Raw genomic sequence first — 17,121 nt, 5'->3', positions numbered from 1 at the left:
TCATAGCAACTGTGTGGCGACTGATAAATCCAAGTACAAACTTGTCACAACATGTCATAAAAGCAAATACAGGATTCGACGTACTGTATGTGACAAATAAAATAAACACATAAAAATTGCAAAAGATGTCAAATTCACGACCATTATTACAAATACGTCACCACAGCAATTTCATAAGAACTGATATCACAACCGCAATAGTCCACATGCATTGGGTCAAATGGACACTTCCCAAACTGATCTAGCACCCACTTTGATATGCGCTTAACTGCCACTCACAATTTTTCCAATTTTTGCCCCATTTTTCCAACAACAAGCTCGATGGACATGCTGGATATTTGTTGATATCTCCAAACTAAAATAAAATTAAGATACAGTACTTTCTATGTGAAAGTATAAGCAGGAGGTAACAACAGGGGATTGGCTAGAAGCCTTTTGGTCGGGTGACCACCTTAATACAACACTTTAGTTAGGAGTGGCCAGGGGTGGCATACACAGTCAGAGTTTCATCAATTAAAATTATATTTATTTGAGCTAAATTTGCCTTTGATCTAAATGTAAATGTACAATTAATATCAAAGATGGTATCAAGTTTTCTCCTAGTATCCTGGCCACCATGCAGCTACGTCCCTGGTAGCGCATTTTATGACATTCCAATATTGGTTGGCAATATTGGTTAGGCTTCAATTAAGCAATATTCACATCTTGTTAACCCTGAAAGCCATTCATAAAATATACCGTGTCCGCTTATGTGCAAGTACTTAAAATGATGAAAAGCCATCATTGCTTCACTTAACCCTGTTCTATGATGAAATTCTTCAACTCAAATTGATAAACGCATGCTCCATGTCAGTCACTGTCAATCTGCCATATGCAGGCTTTCCTTAGTGGTACGCAAAAGAATGTATGGAAACTTACAGTCCACACGCTATACTTTGAAAAGTTTGTCATTTTTGATGAACAATAGTCCTACTAGGCTACTGTGAATTTACTATACTGTGGAATGTAGGACCTGATGGTCATATTTGGTTACTTAAAGGGCAATTTGAATGGCAGCGATGGGGCCACCTTGACAGCAGTCATTTTCAGATAAAAAGTAACTCAAACTATCATTAGTCAATTCAATTCCTACTTTTGTTCAGCATTAACACTGTAGTAATCACAAGTTCTGTTTGTAAATATACTCAAACAGTAATTTACCCCAAATGTCAAACGTTATATTAAATAGTTTACTTTTAGTCTCACTTGGCCTGAATGTGATTTTCCACTAGGTTCAACATAAACAGCAAATTCTTCTTATGATTCTTGTGTTGTTATTCGAGCTGACTTTCAGTTTTGCACATGAAAAACAGAACACTTAGATCATTTCCATTATTTTATATCAGGAATCATTAAAAAACATGCTGAGTAAGCAGATCCTCAGATGGGTCACCTATGCTCACCATGAAGTAACCTACCTGCTCTTATTTCCTAATAGTGATTGTGTTGGAGAACAAAAACAGGAATTGGCGTAAAGCCGATCAAGTGGCTTGGTGCTGACCTGCTCATCTTAGGTTCGCAAACGGACACTGAGCAGAGGAGCCTGATAAACAAGTGATTAAACATAAGCATGCAGGCTTGTAACGGATGAAAAGATTTGGACTTGAATAACACAAACGTCAATGGTGGGACAATGTGGCAAAGGTGAAAAACATCAGTGATCAGGATAGCTGGATGATGAAGTTTTAAGGTCAAGTCACAAGTTCAGAACTCATCGTCTTGCTTCACAAAAAAGAGCAATGAGATGTGATCTTGAGGTTCTGGGAACAGGAAGCCAATCCACACTTCTTGCCAAGTCAGCATTATGTGTATTAAATTGAAACCCTTTAGTATGTGAAGCAATCTCATGATCCCAATGAATGAGCGTTACCATAAAAGTAATTGTTTGGCCATTTATATATATATATATATATATATATATATATATATATATATATATATAGTACACCTACACACATCTCAAATCTTTATAAAAATACATATTCAATACTAACAGAAATGACTAGCCTGCAAGCATGGTGTACGTATAAACATTTTCAAATGTATTTGACAAACCAAAACCATGCCCATGTCAACTCAAGTAGCAGAGGCGTGGGATACAAATTTTACAACATTGGCCCAACTCCGTTCCAGGCACAAACATTAGATAATAGTGAGAACATGACTTGTTCATTGCTTTTGAAACTCAAATCGTTCTGCATTTAGCATTAACAGAACCACAGGTGACCAGGGTTGGACACTGATAATCGGAAATCGAGTGGAACTGGGACTATAATTCTGGCTTTTTGGACTCATTCATATTTTAAAATGTCGGTGCTCAATTTTGGTTCCCAGTTCGCTGGGCGGAAGAAGCACGGAAGAAGGAAGCCCGAACTATTGCCCGTTTTCCACTTCTCTCGGCCGGTTGCGGACTAGGTCCGCTGTTCACCTGCATGTGACGTATGCACAGCAAAGAGCGGATCTCCCTAGCAACACTGCCCATACGAACCTGCTGTAATAGCAGTCAGTCTTCGCAGGGTCAGTGAGCTTGCCTGTTGATGCGCCTCAACTGGCGACTACCATAACCGCTGTAGATCCAGACCCAAAGTGAAAGTCAACTAATTATTTCTAACAAATGCAACAAACTGAAAACAGCAAGTCAACACACAAATGCAGCTAATCTTTTGCTTATAGCATATCCATCTACAGCATACATACTTGTGTATACTGTTGGATACAGTACTATATATACAGTACTGAACAATACTCTCATCATTGTCTTTTGGTACTGCACTGCTTGGCACTGCTACTCAAATGGGCTCCTGGATGGCCACACTTAAAAGACATCTGACTGACTTGCGAAAAGGATCAGTGCACCCTAGCTAGGGACCGCTCATTGTCAAAAAGTGCACCTGTGGCCCCCCCTCCACCATCCCACCACCCCATTGTGCTACAAGTCAGAAATTTAGGATCCATCTTTATTCATCGTGATCCCCTCTGCTTCAACCTTCTGTTACCCTTACTTAGCATAATTAGATGCCACCCGCTCAAAGGGCAAATGAAGTCAAAGGTTAGGTTACCATAGTATTACGTGGCAATACTTTACTGCTCCCTCCACACATACTTAACCCTTATCATATATGGAGTGATTTATTTGTGGTTTATATTAATTCAGCCCAGATGTGTGATTTAATTTTTGCATGTTATTTAAGTGACTTCCTTTCTAATGTGCTGTTGAAAATTCTGAGAGACCAGACCTGAATTTTCTGAACCAAAATAAACATAGTGGCTATCGATCTTTCTTGATTTCAGGCTTGTAAGCATTTCCAGCTACACCAAGATATCAGGTGTGGAGAACAATGAGCAATCATGCAAAACACATTAAATTAAATGGATAAATGAAGTTGTTCTGCAGTGACGTAATTGGTCTTTATAATGAATGTTGGCTCTGGTTTTCCGTTCTGCATGTAGTAGTCTAACTATAATCAGGCTTTGGTTACTTGTGTTTTATGTGTATAAAAAGCACGGTGACAGCACAGACTTTAGCTGAGTTTGTGACCATCAAGGGACCCTCTTGGGCAACAGCACACCTAACAGTATATTGCAACACATGCAGATAAATTAGGTGCATTGGCAAAGTACAAGAATGGCTCTGGAAGTGATAAAATAAGAAGCATGCTCGAGAGCCAAGACTAGACTGTGCAACCTGATCTGACATAATTTTAAGCAAAAAGCCCAAGATTGATGTGGACAAGGTGAATTAAATACAAGTCATATGATAGCATATACACCAAGAATGGAAAAAAATGGACAAAGAGAACAAAGAAAAAACATTTCTCCCTCCATTACATGTAAGGTAGCAAGAAAAAAAAATGTACCTAACCCTAAATATGTTTTGTTTCCTTTGCTACTTCCTTTGTGCCACAAGTTCAGCCTTCAACACTCAACGATTCATCTGTGGAGTTCTAAGTGTAGTGCAGTATGTTCATTTCCTTTACTAACTGAGCTCCCATCCTCAATCTTCTCACTTTCCAATTATTGCTATTTATCTTCACCCAATGCAGAAGTGGAAAATCTGTTATGTGCGCTAAAAGAATTATGCAGAAACACTGCTTAATTTGTAGTGAGGTCAAAGAATATACGAGACAGACAGCCTAACAATACTCACGGGCATATATTATTTATCTTCTGTGATGAATGACTGCATTTCTGAAGCTTATCTAGCAGTTGTTAAGCTATTCTTCATTTGTGTATGCCTGTCTGTATTATACAACTAAGATGCACAAATGACCAGAATTAGACCTTTGTGGTGCTGAAATGGACTGATGGCAAAAAGATGAATTGTGATTGAGAGAAACAAAAAGATCAAAAATCATGAATCAAGACACCAATGTAAAACTACTTGTTTGAGTGTAGTGAGATTTTTTTTTCAGTTCAATTGAAAAAAGGCACCATGACAGAGAATTTTTTTTTTCTTCTTTTTAATGAACCGGTCCTTGGAGGAAAAAGGTCCACAACTCCTACTTAGAATCATATAATTTGCATCTTATACATGATTTTTGCTGAAAAAAACGTGATGAAGCAATCAGTTCCATTTTTGATTGTTGTCATAAAATGTGCTTTTTTTAGGCTAAAACAACGATTATTATTTGGCCTCTGTTGATTTATGATGTTTCAGGTCGTAATCTTTCATCTCAGTTTTGAGGACGCCGAACTTTCTCCAGCAGGACCTCATGATCCAAAGCCATTTGCTTCTGGTCTATGTTTAGTTACTTGTGTTGAAGGTCATGTCACTTTCATTGTCGCTTTATTTCACTGGTTTTTGTGTTTCCTGTGTGGGAACATTTTTATTGTGCTGAACAAGTTTTGCCTCCCGCCGTACAATCCTAAGAGAGTCATGATGCTATTAAATTGGGGGTTCTTGTTATCCGGCCAGGTTCATGACCTAGGGAAACTCCACAACGAGGATGAGGAACTTGACCATCATGTAAGGAAAAACAGGAAAACTGGGATCAACATAGGAAAACATCTGAAGTATTGCTATTTAAAAAAAAAGGTACTTTTTTTCACATAATTTACACAGAATTAATGTGCGCCCTTTTGTTTCATGTGAGAACTTTGGCTTTTTACAAAGTGCAGTTTTATCAGAAAACAGTGATTTACATGAAGAATGCCTTCCCCATCCACACACGCCACACTCATGGCGTAAGTAAAGGCACATTGGTATCCGTTGAACAATGCACATGACATTGAGAGCAGGAAATGTTGTGACCCTTGTAATACACCAATGTCAGCATAATTCATCCAGAATAAAACCTTCAACGTCATACAAATCCTCCCATGACATTATCGAACACAATCACTCAAAAAAATAAATAAAAAAAAGACAATGACCATGCACAGGCTTCCACAGAAGGAAACAAGGCAGTTTAAACTTAAGTGAAAACTGAACCAAGCAACAAATCTCTTTCAAGGGAAAACCAATTTGATTTCAAAATTACCCTTTGGAAGCATACTTTTTTTTAAAAAAAAAAAATCAAAAAAGGCCAAATGAATTAAAAAGAAACAATAGAGCAGTGGTCCCCAACCCCCGGTCCGTGTGGGCTGCACCCGAAATAATGTTTTGGAGATGATTTACACCCAACGCGAATAAGGCGAAAAAGCGGAGAGTTTTGTATTGTAGTCAATAGAGTTCGCGTGACTGGGCGCGAATGCACGTCGGGCGACGCGATGGACGCGAATGGAGCGACGCAAATGGCCGCACGTGGTCACGAGAAGCAAAATTTCGCCTTTCGCGTGAAGTTAATTTTTTTTAACTTTTTCTGCGTTTCGCGTCGCGACAGCCAATCAACTTCGGGAACATTCAACGGCTCACGCAGGGGGCAGGAAAAAATCATGGCGGCTGCTTTGCTGTCACTGGGAGCGATCCAACACTGCCAGCTGAGCTTTCGATACAAAACAGAGCCAAGCAAGAGCACTCACCTGGCTTGTAGAAAGGCGGAAGCGAGAACTTGGGACATCTGGTATGTGCAGCGTTTGCTTCACTTAACAGCTGTTGAACCGTAGTTACTGTGCTAAGCTAACGATAGCGCAGCATTGTCAGCACAATATTTAGCACAGTCTCGGCCGCTGAGAGATTGCGACATTGAAAACTTTTGGCACCGCCTCTGGCCGTTGTTGATATTACATATATTACATACATAGTGAGAAGGTCCACAGTATAAATGTAAGGCGTTGACCGGTCCGTGGTGATCAAAAGGTTGGGGACCACTGCAATAGAGGATAAAGGACAATGTCAGTGCAAAAACATTTCATTTAAAAAAATGTACACAAGGAGTTCACTTTGTAGTGCATTAGATAAAAATAAAACAATATACTTCACAATGTAATTTTATTTGTTATGCGCTTTGAAATGAATTTTAACTGTACCACCTTTTCTATTGGAGTAAATGTCACAAACTGCCAGAAAAAATTGAAAAGAAAATGTTTTAATTCTGAAAACTCCGAGGTGTAATGACTTGAAGAGTGTTGGGGATTTTGAAGGGTTCATCATATTTACGGACATCACTAGTTGCAATACATTTATTATTACACATGGGAAGGAATAACAGAAATGCTGTGTTGTTTTCTATCATTCATCTTTATCTTGACAACTAAAGGCTGATGCTCTCTCAAGCTCCATCTAAAGAAACAACATTTTGCAATTTCCAGAAATCATACCAGAACATGAGGTTAAATGTCATGTTGTTTCTGTTTACTTTTCGTGTCTTAATGGTCGTCAGCCATTTGAAGGATATTCCTTCAAACAAAGGTCATTTTTAGACGACCCTGCTGAACAAAAACATTGAAAGTACTCAAATTGACTGTCCGGTGGTAAAAAGCGCAATCATCTAATAAAATCTTATGGTGTGATCAAACACAGGATTCCGTTTTCTTCTCTCACACCAACTACCTTCATGTCATCTTTCATTGCATCTATAAACTTCCTCTTTTCAATTCAAAACTCCTACCCTTCGACCAGTATATTCACTATCACTCCTCCGTATAAGTCCAAGCCATCGTAGCCTGCCCTCTCTGACTTTGTCTCCAAAACGTCTAACATGTTCCAGACCCTATACCGATCACTCCCACCCAAAGAGAACCTCAGCAACTTCATCTCTGCTACCTCCAACTTTGCCTCCTGTCTCCAGGCCAAACAACATCTCATCATCACGTCTTGTACACCTTTCCTTTCATTTTGGCTGAAATCTTTCTCACGTAACGTGTCACTTTTCTCCACCAATTCCATCCTGCCTACACTCACTGACCTCCCTTTATCACTCTTCTTTGCTCTGGACTGTTGACCCTAAATACTTAAATCCTCCTTCTTCTCCATCTCTTCTCACTGTATCATCATTCTTTCTCTGGGTTCCTGTCATTCACACACATATACTCCACCTTGCTGTGGCTGACCTTCATTCCTCCCTCTTCCAGGGCCAATGTCCACCACTCTTGTTCTTACACCTGTTCCCTACTCTCACTAAAAATCACAATGTCATCTGCAAACATCATAGTCCATGGAGATTCTTTTCTTTCTATCAAAAGAGCAAACAAGAAGGGGCTCCTTCTGTCTTTCTGTCCTCGCATAATAGAGAATACAATCAAACACAGAACTTTATTACTGTAAAGCAAAGACGCCGTGAATAGATGTGATGCATTTCCACAAAACCAGGCTAGTGCTGCGGAGATTAGTTTTGAGTTATTGATGTCCATTGTGGGATTTCTACAAAAACGGTCTTAATTTCCATTTCCCAGCAGCCAAAAGGTTCAAATTATAATCTGTCAAGAATATACCTCGAAATTCGAACAGGTTGGCAACCCTAAACAAACAGACCAGTCAATGAAAGTTCAACTAAGGTTTTTAATAACAAAAAGTGCATGCACCGCTTGAGACTATTAATACAAAACACAGATGGAAGAGTACAACCAAAGATGCCAAATTAAAAGATGAAAGTGACAAACCTTTGACTGCCTTTTTCTTAAAACTGAGAATTTCAAATAGGCAACATTCACATCGCTGTAACCCCATCCATTTTTAAGCTCCCTTCATGTAATAAATATTACTTTAAAGGGAACAGAGTGTAGAATTACAATAAATTAATTTCTCAATTTTCATTTTCGGAAACAGAAGCCTGGTTACTAATGTGCTGTTGAAAATTCTGAGAGACTAGGAATGAATTCACTCCTGAATATAACTAACCTTCTAAAACTGCTGTGTGTCAAACCCAGAACATCTTGACTAAGTAATGTTACCCATTTCTTATTTAATCCGTTTGAGTGGAACATTGACTAGAAATGTCTTGACTCTGGCTGCTTGTCTTTTTCTTTGTGCTCAGAGGAGGCATAAATAGCTACAGAAATGAGAGCTGCCAATGTATAGACCTCTCGGTGCAGTGTAAAGATGCTTTTGACACTCATTGGACCTTGAATCCTGCACCAACCACCCACAGCGTTGGTTTGGGCCAAGAATCATTGCCTATGGTTTAGCTGAACTGCTTTCATAGGGACCACCAGGAGGTGAGATGTAAAGCTGAAGTTCTTTTTAGCCGACTTGAAACAGATATGATATGATATGAAGCAGACTGAAGTCATTGTTTTCTTTGCATTATATAGGTATATATGTGTCACCAATACAAAATCATCTTAATAATCCATTTCCCCTGCTCCTTTAATAGCAGTTATCATGAATAGTGCTCTTGAAAACCTAAATTCAACAAAGTTATTTTATTAAATCCATTAATCCATGTCCGGCTTAAATTTCCATCTCAAGACTTCATAAACGCAGTGGAAATTTTAAAATAGTCTTGGGAATGTGCTATTAGTTTCTAAGAAAGAGGGAGAGGGTCATGAACCAGATAAGAGTCAAGAAAAATTAAGAAATTGGTTTACACTTTCCCCTGTCGCTTCTTTTTTTCAATTATACCAAATTCTATTCTATTCTATTCTATTCTATTCTATTCTATTCTATTCACATAATGACAAATAATGTATGTTTTGGTTCCACCTGCAATGGCAGTGCGGAGAACTTGTTGAGGGAATGGTTGAATAGAAAGCAAATCTACCATTTGTCATTTTTTTATGAATAGTTAGAGGTAACAGCTAATTTTTAGTTGTTGTTTTGACTTGCAATACCTGATAAGACAAATCTTTACTTTTATGATATACATGTATACTTTTATTTTTCACAATGAAATACCTTAAGTGTTTTGTTTATTTTTGTGTTCTGCTTTGTAAATTTTGTCTCAAAAATAGTTTTACCCTAAGATGCATTGGTTTAATGAATCGTTTCAAATGCAAATTCCTTTTTAAATTTAGCAGCACTTGAGGACGATGAAGATGATGAAAGTAAGCTGAGAAGATCAGGATTGTGCCTGATCACAAATGAGCCAAAATCGTCGGAGAACGCGAAATGACTGGTGTTCGATGCTTGAAGGGATACTTTTCTTATTTATCCATTTTCAGCGGTAGAAATGCCATTGTTCAGCTTGCGAATGTCACATGACAAAACCCGTTTTCTGGGTTTTGTCATGTGACACAGGTGAGCCAGGATTGGCTTTTACCTGCGCTCTGAGCATATGTGGTTTCACTTTCAGTCCTACAGCAACTGCCAAAAAGCGTTTTCACGAAAATTGATTATGATATCAAATGAATTATAAACAAAATACAAACCTTTTACTGATGAAAATGACTAAATAAGTAAAGTAGCTCTTATTTAAATTGTGAAGGGAGACAAAAACAAAATGATGCAGTAGTTTTCTGGATGAGTCTTTTTTTTTTTAATTAAGTCAAAGAAACTGCTAAATAAAAGCTATTAAAAAACTGACAGACAACATTTCAGAGGACTATGAAATGAATCAAGTACATACATATTGACTTTGCACCTCGTTCTTCTCCTGTTCGTTCAGAAACAATATTGTGACATTTTGAATGGCCCATAGTCCGATCGCTCGGAAGTCGAGGTCCCACTGTAATTAGCAAGGGGTGAGTGTGTGTGATGAGAAGGAATGTTCACACTCATGTGGAGCAACAACCTCCCTCCTGTCCCTCTTCCTGCAGGTATTCTGAATTCCCGCGGGGATGATGTTGACTCAGCTGGCATCAGTCAAGTGCTGCTGTTGAGAAAAGTCTTCTTCATTTGTCCTGCTGTTATCCGCCAACAGCACCTAAACCCTCTTAAGCCCCTCTTTATTATCCTTGACACTTACTGAAGACCACACTCTACCTTCCTGTCCTGCTGTATCTTCTCTCTGCTGCCAACTTCAAGCTCCCTCTGCATTGTCTTCTCGGTATATTATTTTCCCTTTAAAACGTACGTACAATTTTTTGGTTTCAGTGCACCAAAGTCCGTGTTTTCTTAGGTCCTCTGTGAGGTTAGAGGTCAGTGAGGGCCTGCCTTGGTAAATTTCCCTTAAGGGTTTCCAAGGACAAGGTCTAAACATCCTCCACTAATGCAAGCAGCTTGTGTCTTTGCCTCAAGGTCTAAGGGTGTGTGTTTGTTTTGTGTGTGTGTGTTTGTGTGTGTGAGCGCATGATCAATATTATCTGCTTGCTCTTAGAAGTATCACCTCTGATGTGAATTCATTTATTTCTGAATAATAGACATTTATTTTGACCATTTAGCTTCTGGTACAATTGTCTTGGAGAGAATCACATTATCCTTTCCCGGGCTGGCAAATAAGAATTAGTTGTTGTAAGTGAGGTGTTCAAGGGGTGAGGTGGTGAGGAAGTGCTGCCTCTACGAGTGAAAATACGATTAGAGATTCAAATGATTTTCTTCAGATTTCAGGTTGCCACTTCCACAGGTATTAGCCACTCATCTTACTGTAACACCCTTGCTCCGCCCCACTGGTTAGCATGATAAAGAAAACCGTATTTGCCATTGATGGGGGCAGGTGAGTCGTGGTGCTATGTTTAGACTAGTAGAGGCGGATAGAACATATTACAGTAAAGCACATTTTGGGGTTTACTTCCATTTATTATTTTAAATTGTGAAGAAAAAAAAAACATTTAGTATAACTCCTTCAGGGCCCAATTATTGCCTTTGTTAGATGCACGTATGGCTTTGCATGGAGCAGACATCATACAGATGGAGCGCATCAATGTCATTTTAAAATTTGTTGTAACTACTGATCATAACATTCTAAAAAGAATATTCAATTTGTATTATTAGTACTGCACTAATGAACTAAGGTGAAGTTTTAGTTTAGAAAACATTACATTAAAAAGGTTCTATGTATCCTCATGTTTGTCTGTTGTTTATTTTCTGGCCCAAGTTGCTCCCCTCTCACTCTCCATGTATGTACATCAAGCACATTATTCTTATTAAGGACTCTGCTGCAGACAGTTTCGATTCCTCTGCAATCAGATAATGATGAAAAATATTTGTTTCACTGCTAGATTTGTTTCAAAACAAATGCCGCTACCAGAAGGTGATCATGCTCTTCAGTCTAATTGGCTGATAACAGTCTCCGTCAATGAGAAAGACAAATAAGCATCCATACCCACAATGCCTGTGGTCACATCTGAAAACACACCCTCTCTCCCTCACTGGGGATAAAATAACAAAGCTAAAACCTGCTTAAACACAGACCAGAGTCCAACGGGGATATTTAAAATACGGATGGAAGCTTTACAATGATGCTAAAGATGTGAACAAATGTTCGTTGTTGTAAGAAAAAAAAAAGGAATATAGGAAATTATATCACACAGAACTCAAGTGTGAAGTCAGACAATTTTATAGATTCACATAAAACACCGTTCTTCTATCAAAGTCAAACTATTTTCCCAGAAAACACTTACTGTCCTTTGGGGGTTCGTTGTGCAACATTTATATATTTTTGTCCGTCCAAGTCGAGCTTGTTTTTGTGTGAATTGTCTTTTTTTCGCCTTTATTTTCTCCAGTACAGATGTGAGTAATACTGTCGTATCTTGGCAAGAAAGATTTCTTGGACAAAAGAGAGGGGTGCAAAAAGAAATCAAATGTTAATGGTACTTGCACACCACAGTTCTACCACAATCTTTTTATAGTAGTTTGTTATAGGTTGGTTATAGATAGTGGTTTTTTTTGTGATGAATTATATTTGAATTTACTGTGGAGTATTTTTTTCCGGAGTACAAAATTTGGAATTGAATGTTTAATTAACATACTATAATTAATTGTAATAGAGGTACTGTATAAGCAGAAGTTAGCAGTCAAATAAAATACTGACACCAACTTTAATGTTAATAGTTGAAATCTTCTAAATGTTGTATATGAAACTCACAAACCTTAATTTTTGAATCAATAACAGTCATTCCAAATGCGTTTCATGAAAAATAAGTGGTTCTGGTTTCATCTCTTTTTGTATGGCAGTTGCATGTTCAGCCTGTGCTTGTGTGCACATACTCCAGGTAAACCAGCTTCCTCCAAAATGCCAAAAACATCCGTTAGGTTCAAAGAAAACTCTAAATATCCCACAAGAGTGAATGGATGTTTGTTTTTGTGATTCAGTGGCGACCAGTTGGGCGTGTACCCTGCCTCTCAACCTGAAGGCTGCTGGGATAAGCTTCTGCTCAGCCGTGAACCATAACAAAGGGAATGGTAGAATATTAAAGAATATAATGTCATATACAGTACTATTAAGTAAACAGTTAATATAATGTTAACATGTTTACATGTACAGGTGTTTGTTAAGGGAACTCAGATTAGACTTTCTCAGGAGATACCAACTCTATGTCCCACCTAAAACTAAAAGTTTGTTGACAAAGACATTCTGTATCAGGTATTCAGAGAACACATTCGTGACTTTTGAAGGTCAAAGAAGTTGTGCTAATCTCAAGACAAAACAAAAAAATGATTTCACTTTGAGAAGGATTACTGATAAAAAGCTTTCATGTTTTTCCAACCATTTACCCAAACCACAACGCTAAATGGCTGTGATGAGATGTGTTTCACACCTCGTTTATCATTAAATGGGCAGAAGTGGCTTTTAAAATTCATCATTTGTGAACGCTATGAAAAATGCCTTTCTTTACTCCCCCATAGTAAATGAATCCCTCAGCCTGCCAGAAAACTGGACCAATCTCTGTGTTCTTTTGACTTTCCCATGCACTCGCATTGTTTTGGTCAAACCAAAAAGCAAAACAAAGAGGAAAATCCAGATTTAGGTGATCAGCTTCCTATTTAGACTTTTGTGCAACACCATATAGATTCCTTTCACGTTCATACGCACTCTTTTGTGCTTAAATGAAAGCTGTTTTTTTTTTTCAATGCATTTATAATTGGATGGGATTTTCGATATTTGCGTGCTGGCCAAGCCCTTAAAAAGCCCGTTCATGTTCAATGGCCACACTTAAATTTTAAACTTGACAAATAGTTGGTAAATTGAATAAAAATGAAAAGCAAAGCCGCAAAATATGAATGTATGATAAATATATTATTTAGTAAAAGAGAAATATAGTAATAGGAATATAATTATTATAAAATGCCACAGTGCATTATTATTATAAAATGGTAGAAAAAATGTTAAGTTATTTTAGTAACTTTTTAAAAAATAAGCTAATGGAACTCACCATTTACACCAAATTAATGGAGGCCCCGAGCTTGTACCTCTGTACCAAGCCAGGCCTATTTAGGAATGATCGGAGGCAATGACACCCGAAGTGTGTTGCTTACATCCAGTCGACACCGTTGTTTTGTTTTTGCTGCGGTCACTGCAGAAAACCCAGCTTCACGCAGAAAGGATGTTGCAAATGGCAATAGAGTTTTGAGTGCTGTGGTGGTGATCTCAAGGTATTCTGCTATGACTAATCCAGTCATATGACTATGACTCTGGCAAAGTCGTCTTCTCAAGCATACTCTTAAAGCCGGCATCCTTTGCCATCTCTAGCAGTTCAGCTTCTTGCACAGGCATGCAATTTTTTAACAAATTGGTCGTGGATACATTCCTTGCCAGTTTGTGGGTCATTTTTGGCTGGAAAGTACTGCTTGAAGTCCTTATCCCGATAAATCATTATTTCAAATTGGAGTCCTTGTCTTGTTAAAATCTTTTTTTTTCTTCAAAGTTGTAGGCTTTTCTCCTGTCTCTTCACTGGGCCTTTCCCCCTTCCCAAAGAAAATTTACAAAGACATCCGTTTCATACACATTTTGCTACTTTCTTGGAGGAATTTGGGCACTCAAGTCACCGAAAGAAAATGCCAAAAGAATCTGTTTCAAAATAAAAAGTTTTTTTCAAAATAACTTCCAAACTCTGACAGTACATGAAACGGAACCCATGCAGGTAACAATTGACAATGATATGGTAACCCTGATGCGGGAATGGGCTTCCATAAAGAGGCCTGTGGCTTTACCAAAAAAAAAAAAAAAAAAATCATGGAAACATGCTATTTTTGTTTATGTTAAAGTACTGTGTTAGCGTTCCTTTTCTAGCCTGCAAACAGAAAATGTAACATTTGACTTCTTGGTGGTTGACTATAATGTATCACAAAAGCTGCATGGTGAAATAGATTTTGACAAAATAGCCCTAATGTTGGTGATGTAAATTAACATGTAGTAAACATCTGCAAACTGATAATCGGGAACAGGATTGTTATTAGAGGCTACTGTCACAGGACTTTCTCCAGCTGCCAATCTTACTTAATGTCGTGATATCACTACTGTCAAGTCTCTTGTAACTGCAGGCTCTCATCACTTAAAATAATCTACTCCAGGGAACTTTCATGCAATGTGCTCTTGACTCTTGGTGATTTTAAGCACATGTGACAGTTTTGATGTGAAACAATAATACACTTGAGCCTCTAGTTACATGGTAAGGATTTGCATTAATGGTTTGCATGTTGGCCTCTAGACCAGCTTCATCCAGCGTTAAAACTGACATGCATTATTCATTACTTATTACTGTCCTTTCAAAGTAATTAGTGACATTACAATATTACTGTATTTGAAATGTAATGCATTACACTACTATTACTTTCATATTACTCTCACCAACATAACTGCAAATATGAATTTGCCTTTCTAAATAAATCTTATTACGCTCATTACACATCCAGTGGAAGGTTGGCTTAAGCCTAAAAAACAGTACAACTCATTTGATCTGTATTCTATTATAAACCTTTATAGATATGACAAGATACAGAATCTTTTCTTTTTTTATTTTAATTCCTTTATTACTTAGCTTCACAGCATAGTGATGCATTGTTAACGCTTTAGGCAAAAAACAGTGCATTCCACAATTTCGACGTTAATATTCAAATTCACGTTCAGTCAACTAGGTTAGGGACAGACGTTTCAAAAATAGATAGTTTTGGTGGAGCTAACGTTAGCAGCGACCCTACATCATTGTTGTTGTGTAAAGGTACTGTTTAATATGAGTTTTTATGAGCTTCATCTCGATACATATTAACCAAAACAATTTCTAGACCATTATTAATAGCAATTGTACAGTGAAAATTAGCGACAGGGATCTTGCTGGCAAGGTGTCGAAACGCTGGTGAATCCACTGTGGAAAGCGCACAAAAACCACGTAACTATTATATTCTTCTTTACTTTATCTCTGGCGATTTGGAAGTAATGAGCGTATGTCCAGTTTGTGTACGTATTGTCCATATTCAACCTGTTGCCGCATTAATCTCTGCTGTCGATTGATCGATACTTACAACAGCGAGTAAACATTTTGCCTCAGACTTTTCTTGTCCCATCTCATTGTGTTTTTTTGCAAATTTGGGTGAAAAAACACCACTTTCAAGCTAAAAAACTATGCGTGGACTAGAACTAAATTAAAAAGCGGCAATTAAAAATGGATGAATGTCTGGCTTTTTATTCTTTTTCATTTATCAGCATTCACAATAATTTTCTGTTTGGAGATTTGCATTCATTGTTTTCATGGTAAGACATACAGATTTCATACAGTACATTCAGAAATTTGGAAAAGATCACATTGTTTTGAAAGAGATGTAATTATTATATGGTTGACTCACTTAAAACAATTCTCTGCATCCTCATTAGATGACAACCATTCATCTCAAAGCTAATGTGTTAGCTGTACAGCATTGTACAGCTAACACGTTGCGAACTATAAATTGCAAGCATTGTAAATTCAAGTATTGCATAACCATTTCATTGCAACAGTAATATTGCAATGTTTGAATTAATGACTCTCTCAAATGTGGTCGTACATAACTTATTTGAGCTCCACTGCCTGGATGTCTAACGCCCACTAATTTCATAATCTTATTGTTTTTGGAATTATTCCCTTTATACGTGACCAGAGCCAGGGAATTCTCAGCCCCTCAATTGCCGTTCTAAAAAAATAATAGGCCTGACTAAAATGTGACATTTTTTCATTTCTCAATGGTGTCAGTTCAGGAAAAAATGATCAGCTTCTCTCCAATAGAGCTGAACATGGCTTTTGATAAATTTGCATTGATTGTGGCTTGTTGCCATTAAAATTGAGGATTAAAATAAATTGATCAGGTAGTAAGTCAAAGTGTTCGTGGTGAGAACAGTAGTTGAATTGACATCATGCTCTCCTTAGTTTATTTGTGTCCACTGGAGTGGATATTTGTTTTTGGTCTTTATCTTTTGAATAATTCGAGATACCCAACTAAGTCATGCTGTGTAGAGGACACCCCGGTCTTTCCCATTCTGTCTTGTGGTTTTCTGTGGGATTCGTAACTCTAACTATCGTAACTATCTTGCTGAGACTTACGGTGGTCAAAAACGAATAGGCAAGGTCTCAGGAGGATCTATCAGAATCTATCCGTACCTACACTTTACAGTGTCCCAACGCCTTTTAGTTCTCCTGACGCCCACCACCCCAGCCTTTTCTTCAGACATAATTGATGTCACACCTGTTATGATCATCCACTTTCACGCTAATAACAATTTCATGCCGCTGTTATGCTCAGTTTATTTGCATGAACCAAATGACATGAAAGATGGCGTTGAGAAGAGGAACAACTGGTTTATGATGTAAGACAAAATAAAGGATCTGCCAGATGATTTGTCCAAAGAGACAATTCCTCACATTGGCATCACTAACGAACCTTGTTGATACAGTAGAACCTCTAGATGCGAATTTAAT

The sequence above is a fragment of the Hippichthys cyanospilos genome, chromosome 8 (genome assembly GCF_059441005.1).
Source record: "Hippichthys cyanospilos isolate Australia breed blue-spotted pipefish chromosome 8, RoL_Hcya_1.0, whole genome shotgun sequence".
In the NCBI taxonomy this organism is placed as follows: domain Eukaryota; kingdom Metazoa; phylum Chordata; class Actinopteri; order Syngnathiformes; family Syngnathidae; genus Hippichthys; species Hippichthys cyanospilos.
This window is presented reverse-complemented; position numbering follows the sequence as displayed.